General features: G+C 32.2%; 1 pseudogene; it reads right to left on the bottom strand.

The window, feature by feature from the left end:
• Nucleotides 1-4,826: 4,826 nt before the first annotated feature.
• Nucleotides 4,827-6,294, bottom strand: LOC124843053 (ethylene-responsive transcription factor ERF039 pseudogene; annotated as a pseudogene).
• Nucleotides 6,295-13,312: the final 7,018 nt, after the last annotated feature.

Raw genomic sequence — 13,312 nt, 5'->3', positions numbered from 1 at the left:
TAATTTCATATCAGGAATGTCCATTGGCCTAAAGTCTAATGCAATATGTTTCATTGATTTAGACAAATAATCAAATTTGAACATCTTACACATGAAAAAGAGGACAACAACTAGTTTGTTTATATTTCAGTCACAGTTCAACTCGAGCATAAAGCAGGAGCAGAGAATCTTGAGATTCAGACAATTATTTATGATCACTCATTTCTGGCATCACTGCTTCAAACACACACACACAACGGAAGAAAAATGAAAAAGGGTTGGCATTATGACCGAGATTGATCACTGTAGCACTTTTGTCTTATGTTATCCCCCACAACAGGGCCCAAATCTGGATTCATCCATTACAGTACAACATCGTCCTTATGGAAAGAGACTGCATAGACCTCCTTAACAGACAAAAACTTTTTGAGACATGGTGCTCAGGCCCTCTCACTGCCATCTCTCACCTCAACTACCCCCGGAGGCTGCACTGCAACTACACACCATTTCCACATGCTTCATTGCATTCATTGTAAAAATATCTTTTTCCGTGTCCTATTAGTGTATTCAGAAGCTTCTTTCATGCTGCTAGCTAGTGACATTATTTCTCACAAAATTCCACCAACTAATACAATTGGTAATAGAATCAAATCCCAGAAGAAAATGGTAATCTGAAGGAGTACTTTTTTTGGCACTTGTTTTATGTTCTGTTTTGGGACACTTAAGATTTATGTATCGGCCAACTTTTTAATTAGTTTACAATTCGTAATCAGGGCCATCTAAGATCTTAGTGATCAGTATCTTGAGCCAGTCTGTTCTCTGTTGCATCTGCATCTATTAATGATTTATAGTTATTTTGTTGCTAAGTTAAGCAAATCACTGACATAGACACTTTGTATTTTGAAGCGCCTGCAACGGCATGCAGAAGCATGTGAGCATCATGGAATCCTAATAATCCTCCACAGTAATCACATTAATTAATTGGTCTCTTCTTCGGAAGAAAAAGAAAACATCGGTCTTAACCCTCACATGATTTAACATCACTTGCTACACACTGTGAATAATGATTAAGACCCTTTTACATGTATACACTGAAGAGTGAAGATCGAGTGAGATAAATGCTTATGCAGTCTGTATATTTTACTAGCATTTAGGCAGCCATGAGTGTATCTTGTAGTTCCCAAATGTTTCCTGTATTGATCAGAAGTCAACTTTGTAATGAAGGAGCACGTGTAACTCCACAAGGAATTACACAAAACTCGATAACATGATAATAAACATTTATATAACTCTCCCTGGGTCAAATTACATTAACAATGCAGTTATTGTTTGATCTATACCAGCATAGCATTAAATAATTTCTCTGTTATCAAAGGATCCAGCTTTTTTTCTTCAAAATAAATAAATATAAATGTGATTTTAGACACAAACACGCATAAAACAACAAAGAACATTAAACGAAAAGGCCACCACAAGATTTCACAGGAGCGAAACTATTTATGTAATACATACACATATATACACATGAATCTGGTTTCTGGTTTGCAGTTTCTAAGATCCTGCCAATTCCAACCTCACAACAATAATACAACCAAATCTTTACTAAAATACAAAAAAAAAGGTAAGCAAAGCAATATGGGTCCTTTGCCTCTCATCTTACAGCTATGTAATGGGGTCACCGAGTTTTCACTTCCATTGTAACCTATACACACTGAAACTGTGAATTCACCATGCTGTAAATATTGCATCAATACCATGAAGTTTTAGGTACGTATATTCTTCTTCTTCTTAAAACAATTATTTTTTCATTGTCAATTTTAAATGTCCTATAACACGTGTAACCTGTATTGAAAAGTTTTTGAAATAGGAAAATGTTATTTGGACAACAAAAATTTGACACAATTTTGACAACGGCGACGTGGCAGCTGTGCATTGGCTCAGTGAATTGAAAACAAACCAGAAAAAACCCAAAATACCCCTCACCCCGGTTCACTGAGCCAATGCACAGCTGCCACGTCGTCGTTGTCAAAATTGTGTCAAACTTTTGTTGTCCAAATAACATTTTCCTTTGAAATAACATGAAAAGCAATTGTGAATTTGAAAGGCTAAGAAACATGTAGAAGCTTTTGTTCAATTATTGGAACAAAAGTCACTCTTTGTAATGGTGTGACAGCTGTCGACCTACCATTGGGTTTCCCATTCTTTTCAATAATGTTGAGTTAACGTTTATTTTTGCTATTTAATATTATTTCTTTATTTTAATCCTTACTTGCATTAAAAAATGTTTACCAAACATATTTTATGATTCATCGGCTTTATAACTGACGACCGGACTTCATTTTTTCTAAATTAACTGTCATTTTGTCCTGCATGATATGATGCGACCACAACTTCAATAAGCGGTTGAAACCGCAGTAATTCGTTAATAGTTTTAATTAAAAAAATGTATAGTTTTGCATGTAAGACGCATGGCAAATAATTAAATGTAGAGAATAAATTTTAATTACACACCAAAATAAATAAGAAAAATACACACCAAAATGCACATGCCCAGTTAGGTATCTCCGTCACTTTGTTTTAAGAGCTCTTCAAAGAGTTAAAAAAAAAAAAACGTATTTAAATTGTATTTGGCCTTCATTCCCAAATCCTAACTAATATGTCACTATTAAACATACCGGTATATTATAAAAGCAAAAGATAGTTAAAAGTACTTTTATTCAATTAATTTTAAAAGCTGACAGAAAAAAAAAGTAATTTTAGGAATACTAGGAAATTGTAGTCTTGAAAATTAATAACACAAATTCGGTTCGTTTTCATTATTTATTTAAGAAGAGAAATGGTGGATTTGTGAGTGTGATTTAGTTAGATGCATGATGAATCGCACGACTGAGAATCGAAATCTTCTTGTTTTGTCACAAAATTGCGAACCAAATGGACCACAAAACTATTAATGTGATGAATGGTAGATGAAAATGAATCCAACAGTACTGTGAGGTGGGACCGTCATTAAATATAAATTTTGGCAAGTGTGAACGTGGGAATTTTTTGGCTTTGCCTTTTTCTTTTTGCGGCTATTTTTTTCCGTTACGTTTCGATTAAATTCTGAAAAATAATTTTAATAATATTTTATGCCTGATGTCAAATTTCAACCCTTTAAATGAGAAAAAGAAAATTCTAAAATATCTAAACTTAATGATTCATTTTGTAAAGAAAAAAAAAACTTAGACATAAGGCATACTGTAGCCTTCCCTCCAAATCAGGGGGTTGAACAGTGGTAAGATCCAGCTTATAGAAAGCAAAGAGGAGATTTATGGCTTATAAATAAGATGTTTGAAGCTCTGGAATGATTATAGTTTCTCTTTTTGATCATGCATGGTAAATTTATTATCCACAGTCCTTGTTTCGCCTCATTTCATCAAATGCACTTCTTGGGTGGTAACCAGTGTAGGCTGCATCATTCATTTTATTTCGGGATCCCCAATTTCTGTGCCATTATTCATTGCAAATATTAAGGATCTTTTAATTAGCTGTAGTATTTCATAATCAGTTTTATATACCACTGTTCTATATTCACATAACTTGAAATTAAAGTTACTCAGACACGATTTTAATTAATTTTGTACTATCATTTAAAATAATGGGACAGCAGGACACTTAACAGGACCATGGAAATTTAAACGACCGAAAGAGACTTATATGAGACCCGAGTGATAACCCACTCAAAATTTAAAAGTGGATTCAATTATCAAACACTTTCTGACTATTTTATTTTATTATTATGAAGGTTTAAGATTTTGGGTCTTTGTCCACACCACACACACGTACATAACACGTCGTAACAGCGCACCAATTGCTGAACGCAACCTGTCACCACCAGCGAGAGCCATCTGAACCCCACGAAACAGAGACGTAACCATGATCGAACCATATAAAAAATCGGAAAATGTTATTTGGACAACAAAAGTTTGACACAATTTTGACAACGGCGACGTGGCAGCTGTGCATTGGCTCAGTGAACCGGGGTGAGGGGTATTTTGGGTTTTTTCTGGTTTGTTTTCAATTCACTGAGCCAATGCACAGCTGCCACGTCGCCGTTGTCAAAAATGTGTCAAACTTTTGTTGTCCAAATAACATTTTCCTAAAAAATCAAACTGTACTGTTAAGTTTGATTCTTCCCATAAAAGTTTTGTTTTGAAGTTGGAGAGAGATTCAGAATTTACGACAAGTGAAAGTTAAAATTGAATTTTATTATGCATTGACATTAGTGGTAAAAGAAACAAACGCGTCAACGTAGTTGAACTTGGATCTCTACTGTTCACGTCAAGTTTTGGAAAATTACTTAAAAACGCAGAACCTAGTATTGCTTGCTCGAACTCTTCAACGTGTGTCCGTCTTATTGCTTTTCTACGACAGTAATATTTGAAAATTCTTAATTCCTCGTGGGTGTGGTCAGTAAAAACGCCATTATTATTTTGGACTTTGCCGCATTTTGCAAAACTGGCGGAGCTGGTACTCCTTTCCAGTTTCCCAAAATGCAGTATCGCTACACAAAGAGGTGAGAAACTATAAGAACATCCGCACGAGTTGCAACAAGCCATTTCTACCTGTACTTACTGTCACCAATTCTATTTTCATAAACCATAAAAAACTGTATATTCTCTCCTAGATAAATCTGTTTGTCTTTTCAGTTCAAATAACGCACATGTAATAGTAACTTGTTAAATTTTATTCTATTTTATTATTTGGTCAATTCTCGGTAAAACTGAAGTCCCATTTTCACTGCCGAACTGAAGATACGAAAGGATTGATTAGGAGAAAAGGAGAAGGAGAAGATAGCCGGAAAAAAATTGCAAACTGCAAACAGAGAATCTGCTTTTACTTTTATTGGTCCTGTCAATGAAAAGTATAGCAAAAATACAACAATAATTATATGATACAAGATCTGGCATTATTTTCTACAGGTATATCGGATTTCATTTGCATTATTAATAATAACATTATTATTATGAGTAGTAGCAGTATTACATGATGGAGAGAAGAAGTTGAGGAGGTATAGAAATCGTAGAGGTAGGTGGGTGGTGTGGAAGGGAGTGAAGGGGTGGTGGCAGTAGAAATAGTAGGTCCATCCATCGTCCTTGTCGAGGGACAAGAAATGTGTGTAGCCCTTAAAGTGAAAAATTGGGAAAGGGCTCACACATTCCAAGTCAAATGAAATGAATGGGACAAAAAAAGGAAAGCAGTTCCCACACATTAATGCTGCCACAAGGAACCCTCAAAGCCACAAAGAATCATGCTCTCTGACTCCTGCATTGAAATCTCATCTCCAATAAAATAACCCCCACACTCCCTCTCACCATAAATGCCGTCACACCACGCCTCAGAATACAGCCACCCGCCCACCGGCTCCACGAACACCACCTCCTCACTCCGTTCCGGTATTTCCAAACTCGTCCCCAGACTCGGCAGCTCCACTATCTCTCCCAGCTCATCCGCCGTCGACGTCTCGCCCGAGGACGACGAAGACGACTGCGACAGCGTCCACGATGGAGTCGTCGGGGGATCCATCACCTCCATGGCGGCGGCCTTTGCCGCCGCCACCTGAACATCCCGCGGCGAGTTGGAGTCGGGCCGCGGCAGGGAGCCGGCGAGCTCGGGGAAGTTGAGAATGGCGGAGTTGCCTTTGATGGCGAGCGCCGCAACGTCGTGAGCACGCGCTGCCATCTCAGCGGTGGCGAAGGTGCCGAGCCAGATCCGGTTCTTCTTCCTCGGCTCGCGGATTTCGGATACCCACTTTCCCCAGGCCCGCATTCGGACTCCTCTGTAAACGGGGTGCTTGCTGCTGCTATCTCGGGCCTGCTTGGGCTTTTTGTGATCCGGACCTGCCAAATGGGCCTCGGGAGACGAGTGCTTGCGAGTGGAAGCAGAGGAGGATGATTCTGAGCCAGGTTGCTCAGTCATTGCGTTTGCTTGCTTACGTGGTTGAGTATTTTGAAAGGACAGTGGTTGTGTGAGTGAGTATGCGTGTTATGTGTGTTGAAGGTTTGATTGGGTGTTGAGTGGTGAGTGATGTAATGTAATGAGAAATAACTCGGAGGGAGGGGAGTGTGTGTACATATATAGTAGGAGCCGAGTGAAAATGAGAGGAGTGAAGGGTTGGGCTGGGTTTTAGTAAGGAGAGGGGAGAGAAGAGAAAAAGAGGACTAAAGATATGAAAGAGAAACGTGGGTCATATTTGTAAGTGACCCCCACACGAATGGCTCTGCTTTCAAAACACCCATCATCCCATAATCAACATGCATACATAATATATATATCTATATATGTGTCACACGTTATGGTGCATGCACATCTACAAAGATCTAAAATTTATTTATTTATTTATTTAATTATTTGTAGTGAAAGTGATGAGCGAGTGAAGTGAGTGAAGGAAGGTAACAAGGGGCCAGTCGCCCTTAATAGCTTGACCATTGCCCTAACAAACACAGCCTGGCACAGGAATGGAGGGCTTCTTGGACTGAATGGGAATTTTCTTCCTGCCGACGTGGCAGACTTTATGGTAATGTCTCTTTCCACTTTGATTCTCCCGCTCTCCTTCGTTTAGCCTTTAATCACATTAATTTAAATTATTAAATACGATTAAGACGGGTGTTATAAATGCAATTAAAATGTTAAAATAGACGTATTCGATAGAAAGTACAGAACGGAGGAGTGATTACTGGATTCCCTGTTTGGCCGTGACACTTGACTCAGACTCCAAGCCTGTTAGTTAATCTTTCCCCTTTTACTCATCGATCTGATTACACTGCTACATTTTATTATTAGGATTTACCAGATAAAATAAAATAGCACAGTGCGTTGTCTTTTAGCGAATGAAAGATAGCAGAAGCACTGCCACTGTATTCACATTGTCACCCGGAAGAAATGAGAAAAGGGACTGCTTTTAACTTTTGAGAGAAGAGCTCAGAACAAAACGTTGGCGTTTTCATCCGTTCGTGCGTCTACTACTCAGCTTACCCTATGCTTTATTTATTATATTTTCTCGGGGATGACAAAACAGAACAAAATCTACAGTTTGTTTTCATCGTTTTACTAATTTCTCACTACGACATTAAAGTATATTTGGTCCCGGCATTGCAAAATCCAACGTAGCTCAACTACATCTTTCGTGGACATAAAATACATTTTTGGATATTTGGCATCCATTTTGTGATTATATACGGTGGTGATTCTACTTTTTTCAATAAATAACGAAAAAGTGTTTCCCTAACCTATTAGGAATGGACACGAGTTCGGTTAAACAGGTTTTTCTAGCATTGCATTAAGAAACAGTGGAGAGAAACTTTCTCCTTCAGGTATCGCTGAGCTGATATCATTAATGACCGTAACTAAGATTTTTTTTTTCAAACATGTTAAATTCGGTATAGATGATGATTGAATACATGTGAGCAAATATATGTGTTCATCACATCTTCTTTCTCCTGATTACTTTTCCTGTATATAAATTCTAAAACCGTAGCGTTCATAAATACGATATCTATCAAGTAATTTCATGGGTTTGGCCGAGATAGTAATGGAGAAGCTGCTTATGTTATTTTTTTGTGCTAAGCACAAACATCTACACTCACCACATTCATCATCACTTTTCCATTCTAAATTCATTACCTTATTCATAAACTTCTTTTCTATTATTTTAACACCTAACAATCTCTTTACCTCGCCAAACTTAATTAGATCATGTTTTCTGAACAATAAAAACCTATTCATTTTAAAATAATAACAACGCATACTATATATATAATATTTGTTTAAATGTACTTAATTTACAAACTAATGATGATAAGTGTGAGAAAAACAGGGACTGAATTATTTCTTACTTTATAAACTCATAACATATCATTTTCGTTCATATTAGAAAACTTGGTTGATAAATATAAAATAACTTAAGAAGATATACTTATATAAGTTTTACTGTATGAATAAAATTTATATTTTTTAAATAAAAAGTATTATTATTCAATTAAAATTTTAGATTTCGTTTAAAATAATTATTTTTTTAGTATTTATATTTGTTTTAGAAAAATAGATATATTTTTTATTTGGAGAATTTATTTTATTTAAATGAGTTGATCAATTTAAATTATTTTTTTATGTTATTTTTACAAGTGGTATTGTGTGTAATGTTGACACAATTACATAGTGTAAGGTTGTTTTTTTTTTTTAATTTAAACCGCGTATTATAATTATTAAAATTAGTGTAATAATTAATGAATTTTATATTATTGAACCAGGTAAAGATAGGTAAACAAAATTTAGGATAATAAAGAATGATATGTAATAAATAAGTTACAAAAAGTTATAAACCAACTAATTTAATTTATAATCTTATAAATGATATTATTCCAGATTACTCTCGTATTATTAAAGAATTAATCATAGTTTATACATATATCCCTTTTTTAATTCTATACACCTTTTAAAAATAAAACTATGACAAATTCAAATTTAAAGGAAACAATACTTGGACGAAGTAATTGATCTTTACTAAATAGTTGAGTTCGATTATTTAATTAAAATAGATTTCAAATCACATGCACAAATATTTAAAAAAAAAACAAAAACTAAGCTAGCAAATAAACTTAACTTATAATTAACTATTTTTATTTGTAAAGTTGGAGTTAACTCTATTTTTCATCTATTAAGATTAAAAGTATTTTTTATATTTTAATTTAACACTGCTAACGTTTAGCCAGTAACATATGATGTATTAAAATTAAAATGATCATAAACTAGCGTCCAAAAACAGTTCTTATAAATTACGACGACTTTACACAAAAAGATTACGAAGAATATTTTTTTTCTTTAGAAATTAAAAAATCATCTGAAGAATTTTAAAAAAATTCTTTTAAAATTTAAAATATTTATATGAAAATTGTGTAACATCCTATCTATTTTGATAGTATACAACTATCACAAAAAGCATCACACATTCAATATAAAAAAATAAAAAACTCAAATAAATGTATACATAATACTTTATAGTTATATCATATATATATATAAGTTTTATACAACTAAGAGTTAATATTACACTAAATTTGTTGTAAGAAATACATGGGGTCTATTTTTGGTTCCGAAGCTGTAGACATAAATGAAATTTGGATTTCCTATAATAAATAATAAGAAAAGCTAAAAAGTGTAGAGTTATTGTTAGTAAAAATTGAGAGAAAGGAAGAAGAGAAATAATTTGATAAGTAATTGTAAGGATAAAGTTGTTTGTTTCCTAAAAGAGTGAAGAAGTTAAGAAAAAGGTTGAAGGAGCAGTGGATCCAGCATGAAAAGGTTGGACTTTAAATATTGAAATGGCTATTAAACTACTTTTATGTCGGGAAGCTATTAATGTATGTACTTCCGAACTCACACCAGTAGTCACTACCTCTCTCAGAATCGAGAATGACACATACCCTGTTTCAAAATAAATTAACATTTCCATGTTAAGCTATGTTATCATATAGGAAACGGTTAAAAAAAATACTAACAGCCTTACACATTTTTACATTCATTTTATATTCATCATAAAAATATAAACTTTTGTATTGTTTAAAAATAAAAAAAAATTATACTAAGAACAGTGTCAAATAAATGGAGAAAATTCAGGTATGCCAAACAATTATTATTAAAAAAAGGATAATGATACTTTAACAACACTTTTTTAACAATATTTTAACATCATTTATATGTCATTCTCTTATTGGTCCATGTTAATGTTTATGATTATTATTATTGATTGTAGAATAATTTTGAACCAATCACAGAATGACACGTAGATAATGTTAAAATGTTGTCAAAGTATCGTTGTTAAAAAAAATGTTACGAAACAGCTACAGTGGCTCACCAATCGTTTTAATTTCTGAAACCAACGTTACCTTTTGGCGCACTCTTGGCAACGACATGCATGTCTCAAAAATTTTCAACCGCCATTGATTTTCAACGACAATTAAAGGAAGTGTAACTAAAATGGTGTAAGTAAGAACATAAAAGAGAGGTTCACGAGGCTTTGAATAAGGGATTTGACAAAGTGTATATTGAAAATTGGCATATCCGAAAATAGGTTAGCTGTGAGAGATTATTTAAAGAAGAATTGTTAAATCGGAGAGAGTTAAAGAAGTTGGAAAGTGGTGCTGTCAGTTACTCCTAAATAGGAGGGCCCAGACATTTATCTATTGAATGGGTGGAGCCATCCATTTTTTTCCTAAAATAATAGCTTAAAATCTTAGTACCACATCCTATTCACATGCTACCCAATTTCAATGATTAAATGGTGAAAATGTTAACCAGAAAGAAAAGAAATTCATTGATTTGAGTGTGATTAAATAGAATCTTCTTGTTCTGTGTATGATTTGAGAGTATACGGATTTTTGTTTTGTGGGTCTTTATTGCAAAATGTGGTTGAATTGAGAAAATTTAACATGAGAAAAAGCATTGAATAATGGGTGGTAGTTACAGAGAGCAGAGCTGAAAACAAATGGTATTAAATGAATGGAGCCACCACATGTTATTCTTTTATCTTGTAATTTGTTTTTGATCAAATAATAACACTCGCTCACTATCTCATCTTTTTCACATGCTATTCAGCTGTCACCCATACTTCACATATTGGGATTCTCAACTTCTTCTCTCATTTTTATTTTCAATTTTCGTCACAAACTTTAAATATAATTACTTGAGTTTGAAAGTTTTATCCCTTATTTCTTTGAATATTTGAGATTTCAGTCTTCTTGATTTTTTATTTTTTATCCTGTTCATCCATATACACTGAGTATTTCTCAAATTAGTTCGGTTTTGAAAATAAAAATAATTAATATATAATTAATATGCAATTTATGTTTTATTTCGATTTTTTTATTTGTAGTTTTCATAATGTAATTTTAATTAATGTCGATATAATTATAATTCAAACATAACTAATCAGAATTAAATCATTAACCAAAATGGTATTTGAGTTAATTTGTTTTACCTTCAATGTTGGATCGTTATGAAATTTTGTTTATCTGATTTGATTGGAAGGAATTTTACTTTTCAAAAATATCATCCAATTAACAATTGACCGCAAAATATATTATATAACTCGATAAACTTAGATATTTTTAGATTATTTAAAAATCAGGATCCATAATTATAAACTCAAATTTGATGGAAAGTATATAAGAATGAATCATAAACTTAAAATTCTTTCTTAGAAGAAAATACTCTTAATTTATCAAAAAGACATTAAAATTACTTTTAAATATTTTCCAAAAAAGTATATTCATTATGTAAAATTCTTTTAAATATATATTAGGTGACGACGTGTTTTCTTTAAGAAACACAAATATAGTACCAAACCTAGTTTTATTTCGACGTACTAGGAGTATATTTTATTATATTACACATGTTAATACATTATCAAATTGTTGGATATGTGAATGCTAAAACATAACAAGTCACATTATCAAAAGAAGGGTAGTACATATATCTATATAATACAATAAAATATTGCATAATAACATACAAAAACACGTCAAAATCTATAGTAATTAGATGCATTATATGATTTTCTTTTGTCCTAGCTAGAAAAAAAAGAGATGAAATTATCTTTAACAAAATCGCATCAGGAAAAAAAATTATCTTTTACGGATAGAATAAAATTATTTCTAGATTTAGTATCAGAATCATAATTAATCTTTTAATTTTACAACCTATTAGCAACACATTATTTTCTAATAATGAATCGGTTTTCACTCAATTCTCTATTTAAGGATACAAGATCACAGAATTAAATAATTTTTATTGAGTCTAGCTAGTTATAGATATTACAGCACACCATAACTAACTAGAAAGAAATGCTGCAGAAAAGAGTCCAAGTTATGATATAGTTAGTCTGGTTCAAATAGAACTAGAATCCTTTCTGCAATTTCTGCCATAAATTTGGAACATTTCAGTAGTTAAAAGATGAACACTTTAATGCTGTTATCTGTTATTTGACAATGTCATTTATTGCTCCTCTCATGTACTGCTGCTGCTGCCATACTAAATAACTGCAAATTCCATTTCTTTTATCCAACTTTCTTGTCATACTAAATAATTGAAAGTCTTAATTACTTTCAATTTCCTTTTGATTTCTCCAACCCACTAACATACTAATCCTCACATTAAATATTAAGTTTCATTAGAATTTGAGATGCATGTTTCATAACAAAAACATGAAAATCTAAGTTGTTTTTTTAAAAAAAACTTGATTAATAAAATGTTGTTTTCACCATAATTTATAAGCATGGCATTGCATAAATAAATTTGAATATTAGTTCAGATCGTTAAGAATTTAAAATTTTCCTTTAACCAGATATGCAATTATGGGAATACATATTTATTTGATTTTGTATAAGAAAACATAGACTTCCACAAAATAACAAGGACATGTAACTGCGATATTTATTCCTTTTCAAGAAGATTTCAAATAAAATGGAATGTCAACATATTGTATAATAGATCAATAGTGAATTATAAAGTGTCACGCTATTAATAAAACCTAGTACAGAAGATTCCAAATAATAAATATACTACTTTTAGAATATCATATTTATATATATATAAAAATTATATCACTTACACACTCTTTATTTTTTTATATTCTTGCATATTGAGAGATTCAATTCCTTTTTTTCCTATTTATTTAGATCAATGGACGTCATCAGCGTAGACGAAGACGATGTTGGAAAAAAGAGAGAATTGGATATCTTGTTAGATTAATACAGTAGAAGTATTAGATAATATAAATTAAAGAATGTTTGACTTTTTTATATTTTTAATTAGTAATGGAAGTATTTGATGTAATAATATTTTATTACATTTTTTTTCTGTTTTCACTCACAAGGTAGAATTTTTTATATGAAATAAAGATTTTGAAAACCTTCTCATTAATTAAGAAGTTGATAATGATATATAATAATAATTTGTTTTATATTTTAACTTATACTGTTTATTTTAATCATTAATACTATTTTCACAGTTTATTTGGATAGATGATTATATATATATATATATATATTCACTGATTTTTAACCATTCATTAATAGGGCTTGATATTTTATGAAATATGGAATTCGTCATTTATTTTGTTGGTTTTATGTTGTTGTTCTTGTACTACAATAGAGTCCAATTCATTTAAATATGGAATTCGTCATTTCTACTTGAAAAAAGGTTTTAGGAATTGAAGTTTTTTTTGGTCCCTTCGTTTGAACACCCTGAAAGGAGGTTATTGAAGAATGGGCTGGAATTAGCCCATGGACCAGTGGTC

This window comes from Vigna umbellata, chromosome 1 (genome assembly GCF_029865625.1).
Source record: "Vigna umbellata cultivar VRB3 chromosome 1, Vumbellata_1.0, whole genome shotgun sequence".
Classification (NCBI taxonomy): Eukaryota; Viridiplantae; Streptophyta; class Magnoliopsida; order Fabales; family Fabaceae; genus Vigna; species Vigna umbellata.
Note: the sequence above shows the minus strand (reverse complement) of the source record. Positions and strands in the feature narration are given on the sequence as shown.